The 13,976-nt window shown below is 42.5% G+C and overlaps 1 protein-coding gene and 1 long non-coding RNA gene across 6 annotated transcripts in view; one reads left to right on the plus strand and one right to left on the minus strand.

The window, feature by feature from the left end:
• The window catches only part of AMPH (amphiphysin), a 212,028-nt gene that overhangs the window by 125,566 nt on the left and 72,486 nt on the right, over positions 1 to 13,976 (minus strand). The gene's annotated exons all lie outside the window — the stretch shown is intronic.
• LOC144293484 (uncharacterized) lies at positions 5,017 to 11,876 on the plus strand. Of its 2 annotated transcripts, none has more exons than XR_013360707.1 (3): positions 5,017 to 5,068; positions 5,370 to 5,472; positions 11,150 to 11,876. It is a non-coding gene; the product is annotated as an uncharacterized LOC144293484 (long non-coding RNA). The 2 variants fall into 2 exon arrangements; XR_013360706.1 differs by lacking the exon at positions 11,150 to 11,876 and adding an exon at positions 7,710 to 8,462.

Raw genomic sequence — 13,976 nt, forward strand, 5'->3', positions numbered from 1 at the left:
TCTGTGTGAAGTTCCACCACCACCTAGGACAGGAGGGAGGTCATCAGGTACATGCAAGTGCAGGGGAACTGCTTGTTATGAAGTGTCCTATGGGCAGGCACCGCACCACATGCCAAACTTCAGAGTCCTAGACCTTTGACTTCTTTCTGGCTGTGCTCCAAGACTTAAAGAAGCAGCTTTAAGGTGCCCTAAATTGAGAAGAACAAGATGAACAGTATGGTTTATGTACCTGTCAAGATCCTGTACTTTGTCCTCTATCTGGGCCTTTATAGATTTATGTCTGGATCACTATGGCATCCACTCCTTGCTCTGGCAAATCTCAATAATGCAAGAGCCATCGTGGCCTCAAACTCTCTCAGAGGCTGGCATGAGCTGTCCTCTAATTCTGGGAAATGCTTTTGGGGAAGTAAGCAAAAGTAGATGAGAGGGGATATTCACAGCCTTCTGTCCATTTGAGTGAACTGCAGATTTAAAAAGTCGGAGAATAACACACAGTAGAGAGAGTACAAATCTCACACATGAGCAAGTTTATCCCTAGTTGTGACAGAGCTGACTGAGAATGAGAACACAATGTAGAAAAGAAAGTTCTGGAGCCTGGACAGGAAACAGAGGTAACTGAGAAGGGCCCCCAGGGTGCAGATTTAGTAAATAGCAGCCAGGCTATTTTCAATCGTGCATCCACCTGCCAGGTACCATGCTCCCACAGTCGGCTCTCCTCCATCCTTCCCCATCTTTAAAGTTGAGGACATCTGAGTCCTCTGACTTAAAAAAAATAATTCTTGCTGGAAAAAAAATAGCTTGAGGAATATCGATCAAGGAAAGATGAATGGATTGTGGGCCCTGGCATCCAACACTCTCCTCTTCTCCAGGTGCCTACTCTCTCCTCCTGGGTTGGCCACCATGTCTCAGAGCTACCTTTCTAGGAACCCTGATACTTCCAGTTCCCAACCCAGAATACAGCATTTACATCAAAATGTGATGTAAAGTGACAGAGAAGCATACTAAAGCCTTCAAGTTATCTCAACACTCTGAGAGAGACCACATTTTCCTTCTTCAGTGGCCCCTATCAAGAGCATGCCAATATTGCACATGGTAATACGAAGACCCTCCACCCTCATTACACCTTTGGTATTAATCTGCATCTTCCTTGGCTAGAGAAGATAGTCCTCCATTTACCACTGTCCAGATGTTTGAGAGAAAGCATGTGTGCTGAACTGGTGGCAATCCACCTGAGGAAGAGCTGCTGCAAGCTCTACACCCAGCCAATTCACCAGGGAGCAATTCTGTTCCACATTCCTTTATACACACTACTCAGACAGTCTTTGTGACTTCAGTTACCCACTGTACCAGCAGAAGATGAATCAGCAATTTGAAAACACTGACCTACAGTATAAATATGAAAGATGTTGGCTTAGGTAGAACAAAAAGTTCATAAAGCTCTATCCAGGATTTTGGGATTTCAAGTGGGACTATAAACTGTCTAAGTCAAGAAGGGGCTGGCTATTAGTGCTGAGGGGTATGAAACAGATGAAAAGGAGTACAGGAGGAAAGAAAGAAAATAGTATTACTTTTCCTCCTCTTGTGAAGACTCCCCACCTTGATAACTCTATAATTCCCTAATTGATTGGCTACCATCTATGGAAATTTACAATGTATCAAGCACAGTTCTATATGCATTATATCTAAAAATGAATTTAATCTTTCCAACAATCTTACAAGTTAGGTTAAAATGATTATCTTCCTTTTACCAATGAGAACAAAGAAAATTGGAGTAATTGACCAAGGACACAGCTGGTATATAACCGAACCAAGATTCACTCCCAGCCCTTCCCCTTGGAGTTTGCCCTACCTAACCCAGAGAGCATGGCTTGAAAATTAAATAAGGGACATATAAAACTTTTCTTCAATTTCTAGCAACAAGGGCTTAAGAATGTTAGCTATTGGAATTATTGACCTCCTAACACATGATAGTGAACAATTGTGATGTACCTGACAATAGGGGCTTGTGGATGGCTCCTGAGGCACACAACTGTCTTGAGATTCTAGGATTTTACAGCTACTCCCTAGAGGTAATCTTCCCTTTGTTTGATGAAGACACACATACAGGAATAATCACAGCAATACAGAGTCTCTCCAACAGAGAACTGAAGAGTGAATAACATGTAGATGGGCTGTTGGTCTCCCTTGAGGAAGATAAAGACAACCGTGGCCTCTCTGTAGGCCAGGGGCTCCCTATCTGGGTCCACAGAGATAGATTCCATGCTTTCCATGGATGACTTGAAATTATATGACTGATACAGCATGAATGTGTCTTTTATCCAACAGGTTTCAAGGCTTCTATCAGATGAATAATCACTGCTCTGATAGCATGGGCTTAGTGGAAGGAAAATAAAGACAGAAGTCAAACAAAACAGACTCCACTCAATCACCTATGAGACCTGGATGACCTCTGCAAAACTTTTAACTTCATTAAGCCTCAGTTTCCCAACATTAGAATTTTCCAGAATTGGTATTAGAAAATACCAATTCTGAAAAAAAAAAAAAAAGAAAAGAAAATACCAATTCTGAAAAAAAAAAAAAAAAAAGAAAATACCAATTCTGGAAAGATTAAATGAGAACATGAGCAAAAGAACCTAATTAGATGCCTGACTCAAAAAAGTACATTTTAGTAAGGGCTAATTATTTTTCTTTTCTTTGATTTAATAGCTTCATCTTAAACTGCAATGTGAAGGGCCTGATAGGGAGCATGGATTTCATGCACTCTAACTTGCTCATCCAACAGATGAGAGTCTGAGGAAAGTGTATTGTCAGGTCACATATTTAGTCTTCTGCAATACAGAGGGATCTTTCACAGTTAATGGGACACAATGAAGACTATGAAACCATCTTCATTGACAGCATGGTTTGCTGGCATTTCTCTTTCTGCAGCTCAGTAAATGCTTCTTGGGCAATTCTCTGACTCCAAGAAACACACATGTGTCAGCAACTGCCAAGGCAACCAACAGTACCCTAGAGTAGCTGTCTAGGTTCCTAGAAACTGTCTTTATTACCAACTCCTCCATATTACTGAAGCATCTGAGAAGAGTTTTAGAGTGGCAGGAAATGGAAATGTTCCATGTGACTCTCTTTCAAACCAGAAGACTAAATGCCACCATCAGATCTGCTAATACATCTCCCGAATCAGGAAAATCTGTGCCTGGGGACTGAGGGTGAAATCTGGGCTAACACCAACAGCAGCCTGCTTTATCCCTGTTTAGGTTTTATTTTCAAGACTAAAATTTATTAAAAGCGTAGCAGTTTTTCTTGCAAAGAATAGTGTGAGACCTGAATCCCCACACTGAAGTTCCCATTGCAGTCCTGCCTGGGGTCACTGATTGACATCAGGGAGGTCACTGATCCTCTTAAGAAACTCACTTCCTTTTTTATTAAATGATGCCTTTAGGTAACTTGCCTCTGCCTGACATGCAAACACATGTGAATGAAGAAAAAGAGAAAGGTTATAAGGTAGAGAACTTCTCAAACCATGCTATGCATAAACTCAGACTGGAGTACCACCAAAATACCACAGGTTTTTAAGTGGTCCCCAAGCCATATAGTATACCTCAGATGCCAGGCTCAAAAATCATCAAGGATTTGGGATCTATCCAACCAGATGTGCAGCCAACAGATGACTTCATTGGTGGTTTTTTATCTTTAATGTTTATTGCCTCCAAAGTAACAATAATTTGATTGATTTTAAAAACTCAAACTTTATACAAATTGCAGATTCGAATGGAAGTAAAAAAGAAAAAAAAAAAAGGAGACTGCTAATAGACTGAAAACCAAATGTCCTTTTGCTGGAAATGAGTCCTGACATAGGGCTGGACATGGTATTTTCAGTTCAGTGTGTTCATGTGGTTGTTTTTTAATGATCTGTGCTCAGGAAGGAACTCTGAGTGCCTTCATAACCTTTCTTTAAAGAGCACTGGAACAGAGGGGCAACATAAGGTACTGGGGGCACTTGGGTGAGAAAGAGATTGCTCCTCCTGGCTGCCTGCAGGTTGCCTGTGTCAAAGCACGGCCCCCTGCTCCCAGCCACTCAGAGCTGAAAATACTTCTCAACACAGAACATGCAATCACCACAAGCAAAGAGATTATAAACAAACAAAGAATAAAAGTAAATTGTGTAGCACTAATAATTTTTGCACACATTTCTGTATTTTCATTTGATGCATTGATTTTCAGTTTTGTGTAGCCATTTTTAAAGTCTGATCAGCAAGAAGGAAATTTACTAAAAAAGAGAAAGTATTAAGTGCAGTTTTGTAGAAGGCCTGCTCTTCAGGTTTAATTTGAGGCTTCCTGAGCTGGAATCATCCTGTTCCTATGGTTAACATGGCTATTTTATAATGTGGAATATAAACTTTGTATTTTTTAAAATGAAATCAAGACTGTGCTAATGGGGGCACCTGGGTGGCTCAGTCAAATAAGGGTCTGCCTTGGGCTCAGGTCATGATCCCAGGATTCTGGAATCAAGTACTGCATCAGGCTTACTGCTCAGTGGGGAGCCTGCTTCTTTCTCCCTCTGCCCTTTCCCCTTGCTCATGATCTCACTCTCTCTCTTATACTATCTCTCAAATAAATAAATTCTTTAAAAGAAAAAAAAATCATACTAACGGTCTGCTTAGTGCTGCTTTGGGTTATATCACTGGACTCTTACCTGCCATTTAGGAATATTTTAGTCTATTTCAGTCTGGTGAGTGAGAATTATGACATGATAGGATGGATGGGAAGAACACAACTGTCTTCTGGAGAGCATGATATTCATATAATACTTGCTTCTAGAAGAGCCTTTCACTAGCTGTTCACATCATCTGTAAATATAATACCCACCCTACTTCCATCCACGGTTTGGCTTTCTTCAGTTTTAGTTACCTATAGTCACCCATAGTCTAGAAACATATGATCCTCCTCTGACATACTGTCAGAAGGTCAATAGTAGCCTCACGCTATGTCACAATGCCTACGTCATTCCCCTCACTTCATCTCATCCCATAGGCATTCTATCATCCACATCATGACAAGAAGAAGGGTAAGTACAGTACAACACTCTGTGAGAGAAAGTCCACATTCATCTAAGTTTTATTATAGTATGGTATTATAATTGTTCTATTTCATTATGTTATCACTGTTAATCTTACTGTGACTAATTTATAAATTGAACTTTATCAAAAGTATGTATACCTAGGTAAGAACATAGTATATATGGAGTATGGAGTTTGGTACTGTCCATGGTTTCAGGCATCCCCTGGGGTTGGGGGCAGAGCTGGGGGGCGGGGAACTACTGGTCTTGCAGACACTTAGTGATGCATACTCTGCATTTATCCCTCCAGATCCATACTCTGCCCTTGTCACCCTGCTCAGTGCTCTAGGAACTGGATCACCAGGGGTTGCAACCTGACCTGGCCCACTGGCTTCTTCTGGAGCCAATCCATGGTAAGCACCAGCAGGAGATGGAAGCGCAGGAAAAGGGACAGGTCAGGGCACCAGGTCCCTGACTCATGCTCTCCCACCCACTTGTGCAGTCACCTCAATCCTCTCTTGGTCTCTCCAATAATCATATCTCCTCTTTCTGAGTTTTCATAGTGGCTCCCTCCTCTTCCTCTTCAGGCCAGGAAGTAGAAAGTCATCAGCACCAACACAGCCCCAGTGGCCTTCTATCCCCTCATCCTTCACCTTGTTTCCCTTAACCCTCCCCACAGGGCATCCTGGAACAGAATTCAGATCTCAAAATTTCTAGATCAAAATCTTCCAATATGTTGAAACCTCTCAACTGGGAGAAATAATGAATTTAACAAGCCAACACTCTTCTAAAAAAGTAGCACTGTGTGTCACCCTGTAGGAATGATCTAAAAACAAACCAGTACGATTTGTACGATTCATCCTACCAGAAACAATGTGCACAATAAGCAAGTCTAAGTATACTAAGCCTATAACAATGGGGTTTTGCCAATGACAACACTTTTCAGGAACATAAGCCCTATAGTTGCCAAAGGACAATTATCGTTAAAAAGTGTTTAGTAGGATGTTTTCAGCCTTCAATGGAAGGCATCTCAAAAGGCAGAAGTTGGTTTTCCTTTTAAAAGGTTATAGGACTTTTAAGCCAGGAGTTGTCACATTATTTCATCAGTGTTGTTAAGATGCTGATTTTTCCTCCATGGATAATTCAAGGTAATCACAACCAAATCCTCACAGGCTTTTTGAAGAAACTAACAAATTCTCAAATTTATCTGGAAATGTAAAAGGCAAAAAATAACCAAAACAATTTTGAGAAACAGAGAATAAATTAAAAAAAAAAAAAAGGATGCTACATCCCACACCAAAGCTCTTTAGAGACATGAAGTCAAACTTTCAGCATAGAAAACTAAAACAGGATGGCTGACTTCTAGCCTATTGAAGTGGTAGTTTCCTTCAAAATCCTTGAAAACAATGCCTGCAAACAACTAGCTTCCTGTAAGCCCTATTCCACATCCACGGAGAAATCAAATCCCACGGAGGGTCCCTGGTGTAGAGCACAAAAGCTACAAGATAGAAGCCAACACAGAAAAAAGGAAGGACTCTGTTTCTAGGATATAACCACTCCCCCATAGACTGTACACTCGTGAGAAAATTCTGAGTCACCAGATACATTGGTTCCATCCTTTATGATATGCAATATTACAGAAGTATTTCTCTGCCTTCTATTTTAAAAGATTCAGATATGGCTTTGCTTTCCAAAACGCTGGTTCTTTTCCTCTGCTCTTGTGTACCTGTTAAAGCCATAATATATCATACCTGATATTCTATTAGTCAGAAAATTGAAAGAATACTGTAGTCTGATCAATATCAATGCCTGGTTAATCAAAAGAAGGAAGCCATAAAAACACGCTCCAATCTTATTGCATTGCTTTCAAGAATGAGTCATCTGGAGCAACAGGTATACGTGATTCCTTATTTGATGGAGTCCTTTCATCCTACTTATATTTCCTTCTCCCACAATTTGCCACTCTAAGTGGGGCTGGCTTCACACCAGCAGCCCAATCTCACCCAGCAGTTAGCTACGATTCAGAATCGAGGCTTATCCCAGACCCACCGAATTGAAATCAGCAGTGTAACAACATCCCCAGACAATCCATTTGCACATTCAAGGAGGATTGCTCTAAAAATTACAGACTTGGTGCCACATTTCCTATGAGTAAATGAGAGAACCAAAGTCATTATTCTGTGCATTTGTTGTTGATGCAGAAGAAGAAACCAAGATCACCAGACTGAAGCTGTTGTGGTCTCAGGATATACAGTGACGGCTGGTTATTGAAATGAACATGTGATCTCCGCTTAGCCCCCATTCTCTTAAAGGAGATGACTGAAAATATTCCAAACCGTTAAAAGTTCTGGATGGTTGACTGGGTTTTGGTTGGTTCCAGTTTAGTCTACATTTTCATGAAGTCATCACAATTAGATTCTCATAAGATGATTCTGCAAACCACTCCACAGGAAGTACAATCATCCCCATTAGTCACATTTTTGTCCACAATACGTGAATTAAATTCGAGTTCTCCGGATCAGTTACATTCAACAACTTCATATAAATGACACAGAAACATCCATAAAGTTTTCCTGCCCATCCCCCAAAATGGTAAGTAATCACTGGCTCACTCAAAACCCCTGATGGACGCTTCTGCCCTTTCATGCAGAAACAACAACTGAAACCAGATGAGCAGCATCTGGTTTTGGATTTCAGAACCAAAGCTACAAGCAACTCGGGACTGCAGGCAGGAGATTTTAACACACAGACAATCACAGCTGTGAGTAAGAGCAAATCTATTTCTATGTCAAATGTCCTATGATGATTTTTCACCTAAAATAAGAAATAGGCTTTAACTCAGTGGTTTGCCTGCCATAATACCATTAACACTGAACTGATCTTTGCTTCTTCCTCCAAAACCTAATGAGCAATCAGAACCCAATGCCTGCTTGGCACCTGGCTATGAACCAGACACCAGGGTTGGCCTTGTGAGGGTCATCTGCACATATTGGCAATACTCGCTGCCTCTTCTGAACATAACTTGGCAGATGGGGGTCTTCTCTCCCCTTCATTGCTTCTTTCCTTTTTCTTTTCCCTCCTTACCTCTCACTGGGAGTTTCATAACAGACTTCGTCAGCATGAAGTATACTTAAATTAGGCTGCGAAAAGTAGCCAGCAAAAGGAAGCTTCATTTTGTAAGAAGTGTCTCTCCAAAGACTGTGAAGGACTTAATTTTCTTCAAAAGATGCCAGGACCTCAAGAATTCGAATTCCCACTCCTCCCAGTGAACCCAGGACCCTGGGGGAAGAGCCATAGGGATGATGAGGGACGAAAAGAAGAGAGAGATGGAGAGAGCAATGCACAGCTCAGCTACATATACTAGGTAGGCTGCTTATGAAATGTTAAGCTACAAACTTGGAAAATGAGAAAAGTATAAAGAAATGTCTGTACCATACTCAGGTCTCCAAGTAGATGCATGAGCAACTAAACTGAGCTTTCTCCGTAAATACGGACTGTACAGATGCACTCTCCTGGGTATTGAGGGTCAAATAAAAGGGTTATGTAACTCGTTGGAAAGATAAAAGATACACTTCAATGTAAATTTAAGTAACAGCTCACTCTTAAAATGATCCAGGAAACCAGATGACTTTATATGGCCTTATATGCCAAGTACATTTTGAATCTCCAAGAGGGAGATGTAGAATGTAGGGCTGTCCAAATTTTTTTCGGCCAAAGAAACTTTTTGTCAAAGGAGCAGCTCACAAGACTGATGCTCTACCAAACACAGCTGGTCAAACTTTGAGTCGCACTATAGAGTTCTAGACTTAGGGATCTTTGGAACCTCTAAAACAGCTCCTCAACCCGGCTGGCATCAGGATCATCTGGGAGGCTATTTTGATTTAATACCAAATTTACACAGCACCCAAGAGTGAACCATCTCTCCAAAACATGCACAAATCATTACATGTCCTGGTTCAGCCAGGTATAAGCACGACAAACCTAGATAGATCACGGAGATACCATATGTCTCCCTTCCCCGACTGCTGCCATAGTCAGGATCCTGAAGATCATTTGTTCTCCTGAAGAATCCCTACGTTGTAACCCCTGTCAGGTGTAGCATAGGTTACTGGGATACACACATCAGTTTCATTAATTGCCCTGTATGAATAATTCAATATAAACCAGGTTCAAATAATGGGGAGGGGAAGGCAAGGAAAAGCTTTGGTTCATGCCTCAACTCCACCGCTCTCATGCCATTTAGAGGACTACTGATGAAATAAAACCATCTGTGTAACACATTCACATCGAGACCCTCCAGAGACCTAGCCATCCAGCAGCCTCAAACCCATTCTCTAGAGTTCCCTGCACCTGCTGGGACTGACCCAATGGTCTGAATCACCCAAGCTCCAATCACCCAAGCTCCCATGCCTCTAACTTCCACAGCCAATGGAAGGCAGAAGCAGGTGAGGAAAAAAAAAGGTCGGACCCCCCTCTGTGTCAGCTTTGAGTTGTGTTCGCAGCAGGGCTCATGTCCCTTCATCCCTGCAACTCCTGTCCAGAGACCTTACCTTTATGACTCCAGCTCTCACTGGGTCTGGTTGCCCCCTTTTCTCCTCTGCCCCTTTAAACTAGCAGTGATTACAGCTTCTTGCCGTAGTGATTCCCTAACATTTCCTGAGCTTCTGCAAAGGTCCATTCAGAAAACCCTCTTGAACCACCTTAGCTGAATTCTGCTTCCTGCCAGGTCCTCACTGATGGCATGAGCCCATCTCCGGCCCTGGTGATCTAACTATTCTGCTCTACCCATCCTGAACCCATGGAGAGGGAGTAATATTTGCAGCTTTAAAGCACATGTGCACATATATGTAGTCACAGAACAAAACTGGGCTCTCGGAATAGGTTGCTGAGGGTCCAAATGATGCCATTTTAATCCACACCAAGTAGTGTGCATTTAGATATATACTAAATCGAGTCAAAGTTCTAAAGCCCTGGTTGTGAAGCAAGCCTGTGTCCTGGGAAGGGTAATAAATATTGACCCAGAGGAAGGCCCTTAAAAATTGTCACCATGAGTTTTTGCTAGGGTTGATGGGGTCTTGAGTGCTGCCAGAATTTGTTCTATAAAATAAAATTCCAAAACTCAAATTGATAGAAAATAGAACCTGATGGTTTTCAAAGGCAAAGCTCTTTGGAAGGACCAGAACTACATGCATGGATTCTCCTCCTCCAGCTATCCAGGAGAGAAAAGCGTTTTTGCTTTTGCTACAGAAGAGGTGACTGGTCACCAGTTGTCAAGAGTACTGAGCTTAGTGAAGTCACAGCCAAAGAGCATCACTGGATTCTGCTTCCAAAAGCAGTATTTCTCCTAACATGCTGGAGGTGGTGGACCTTTCTGCTACATCACCCCTATTACCCATACTCCTCCCTGTCACCCACCCAGCCAGAAGTGGCTTCCTGAAACCAGGAAGGTGCCAAGAACTACATTCTAGACATTTAAATGTTTTTAAAGATTTTTATTTACTTATTCATAAGAGACATAGAGAGAGAGGCAGAGACACGGGCAGAGGGAGAAGCAGGCTCTTGCGCAGAGCCCAATATGGGACTTGATCCCAAGACCCTAGGACCATGACCTGAGCCAAAGGCAGACCTTCAACCACTGAGCCACCCAGACGCCCCTACATTATAGACATTTTCATGAATATGGGAGGGAGGAAGGAAGGGAGGAAGACTGAATATAATTTTCTACCATAATCACAATATCACATATACTTAATAATAAATATATATTAAGAATCTTCAAAAACAGAGGGAAATATTCACAATATTTTACTGTGTAAAAAAAGACAGCATGAAAATTATGATCCGATACGTGTATACACACACATATTCATACATAAAGGCTTTGCAGCAAATATATTAGCACTGATTAAATGTTAGAGAGAGAATTATGGGCTTTTTTACTTCTATCTTCATAATTTTTATAGTTTTCCACATTTTCTAAAATGCACGTATGTTTTGGAAGTTAGACGAAGGTTACTGAACAAAACTTAACCTGGAGAGAACATTCTAACCTTGAAGAAAACACTAGATCAAATTCTTGCCCTCTTTCAGTTATCCTGAAGGAAGATACTGCCAGAAGCACTTACGGAGGCATCATGGAACTTTTGCTTTTGCTATCATTAGACACCAGCTGTATGCCGGACATAAGAGAAACAAAGATGGGTCCCAGCCTGCAGAAACTCACAGCTTAGACAGCATTCAGAAACATGACAATTGGGAAACCCAGCCATGTGTGATGGGCTCACACACCAGGTATTAAGGAAGACCTGGGAGGACACCTCCCTCTGCGTGGGTCAGCAGTCCAGGGAAGTCTCTTTCAGAGGGAGAATGAGCCCAGATCTTCATCTTAAAGGACAAATGGGAGCTTGTCTCATCCAAGAAGAACACATGTCACCCTCCTCTACTTTTACCCCTTCCCTCTCTGCACTCTGCTCTGCTTTGACTCTCTTTATGGTAAATTTCATTATTTTACTATTTATAAAGTACTTCCTGGTTATCTGATTCCCCTATCCCATCAAATTCCATAAGAAAAAAGTTTGTCTTCTCCATCTTCAGCAACTAGAACAGGGTCTAGCGCATAACAGGCATGCAAACATTTCTTGAATAAATGAATGAAAGACAGAGAGGCAAGAAACGAAAGTGTGAAGTGCTAGGGTGCCTGGGTGGCTCGGCGATTTAGCGGTTTAGCCTTCAGTCCAGACAGGGTGTGATCCCGGGGTCCTAGGATTGAGTCCACATCAGGCTCCCTGCATGGAGCCTGCTTCTGCCTCTGCCTTGTCTCTGCCTCTCTCTGTGTGTCCCTCAGGAATAATAAGTAAAACCTTTTAAAAAAAGTGTGAATGCTGAATAATAACATTCTAGAGTTCACAGCTGCTGGAGTGTGAGGCACACCATGACCTAGGATAAGGCTTCAAGGAGGCATGGACCAGACAACAGAGGGTCCGAGCACCTTTATCCCGAGAAAGACAGGGGTCCTTGGAGGAGCTGTGGGGCAAGGTAACCCCATGGTCTAAGACCACAGTGCATAGGCAGCTTGAGGGTTGGACAATAAGGCAACATCAGACAACTGAGAGGGCAAGGAGAAAAAGGTGGCTGCAACAAAGATGTGGTACCAGGTACGTCCATTCATTCATTCCACTGTTACTGAATGTCGCGCTCCGGCATATGGCAGTCACAGCCACAGTACCATTAGTATAGCTTTCAGTGTGGCAGGTCCTGCAACCAGGCACTGCTCCAATCCCTGGGGATACAGCAGAAACCCAGGCTCTACAATTCAAGTTTTACTTTTAACTAGGGCACCTGGGTTAGCGGCTCAGTCCAATAAGGATCTGACTCCTGATTTCGGTTCAGGTCATGATCTCAGGATTGTGAGATAGAGCACCGGGTAGGGCTTTAGGCTGGGTGTAGAGTCTGCTTGAGATTCTCCCTCTCCCTCTCACCCCACTGGTGCGCTCTCTCTCTTTCTAAATATATATGTTTCTTAAACCTTTAAAGTTTTACCTTTAATCTACTTAAAACAGGGCTAAATTATTGCTGCCTACCTTTTGGGTAGACAGAGGGAAGTAGACTATAACCTAAGGCCTGTTTCTTTTCACAAAACACTTTCCAACTACCTGCTTCTGAAGAGCCAGAGCCTAGGTGATGTTCCATAAGGCTTCGTACCTCCTCCAATGGATGAAATCTCTCTGAAGTACAAAGCCACAAGATATTTGCTTAGGTTGTTTTCCAGAAGTTAAGAGGCTCACTTCCATTCAATTCAGGCCAGTTGAGACCACTGACCTAGCTACTGGGTCTGCACAAACATCCAACAGATGGTAAGGAACCTGCAGCCTCCACGCCCAGGTCACATCAATGCCACCAACTTTGAGCACGTGACCTATGAAGAAGGATGTTTAATTTGATGACATCAAGGCCCTGATGTCAAGGAACCTGCAGCCTCCACGCCCAGGTCACATCAAAGCCACCATCTTTGAGCACGTGACTTATGAAGAAGCAGGATGATCCACCACTCCCAGCAAGACCAACACTTACCTCACCTTTACCTCACCCTTCCTAGCTTCCAGTCATATTCCCCCCCACCTCTCCCTAAAAGCCCATAAAGACTCAAGATCTCATTTTCAGAGAAGTATTTTTGAGTTTTCTTGTCTTCTCATTCAGCTGTCTTGCAAATTAAACTTCATTCTCTGCCACACATCTGGTCTCAGTGTTTGGCTCTGCTGTGCATGGGGCATAGGGGCTCTCCTTTCCTTACACAGCCATGGACAAGATGGACAAAGGGCCTTCCTTTGGAGGATTTATTCTACCGTGAATCAGTAAAAAAAAAACAGTAAAAAACAAAAATAGTTTCAGATGGCATTCAGTGCTATGAAGAAAAATAAAGGAAAGGAGAAAAGAGAAAGATTCCTGAAAACACTGAAGAGGTAAAAACTGCAAGATAAGGAAACTATCCAGCTGCCTAGGAAACTCTCAGAATGCTCAGCACTGATTTAATTGCTGAAGCAAATGGTGGACTTTCCTGGAACCTTTCTAAGTGCATATCCTAAAGAAAGGCCATCTGAACAAGAGCCAGTCCAGAGAAAGGATTCCACAGCAGGCAACTCAAGAGCCAGGAGCAGCCAGCTGTGGGCACTGATGGTTTGGGGTGGCCATTTGACACCAAGGGGCACTGCACCACCCAAACATGATAAATGCAGGCAGGGACCCACATGATCAAAAACTGCTGATGGAGACTCCAAAGTTAGACACCCACCTTTGGCAATTCTGTCCTGCAAGGAGGGACCTAGTTTTAAATTTGCATCTTGGGGGCACCTTGGATGGCTGAAGTGTCTGCCTTCAGCCCAGGCCATGATCCCAGGGCCCTAGGATCTTGCATCTTGGG

The sequence above is a fragment of the Canis aureus genome, chromosome 21 (genome assembly GCF_053574225.1).
Source record: "Canis aureus isolate CA01 chromosome 21, VMU_Caureus_v.1.0, whole genome shotgun sequence".
Classification (NCBI taxonomy): Eukaryota; Metazoa; Chordata; class Mammalia; order Carnivora; family Canidae; genus Canis; species Canis aureus.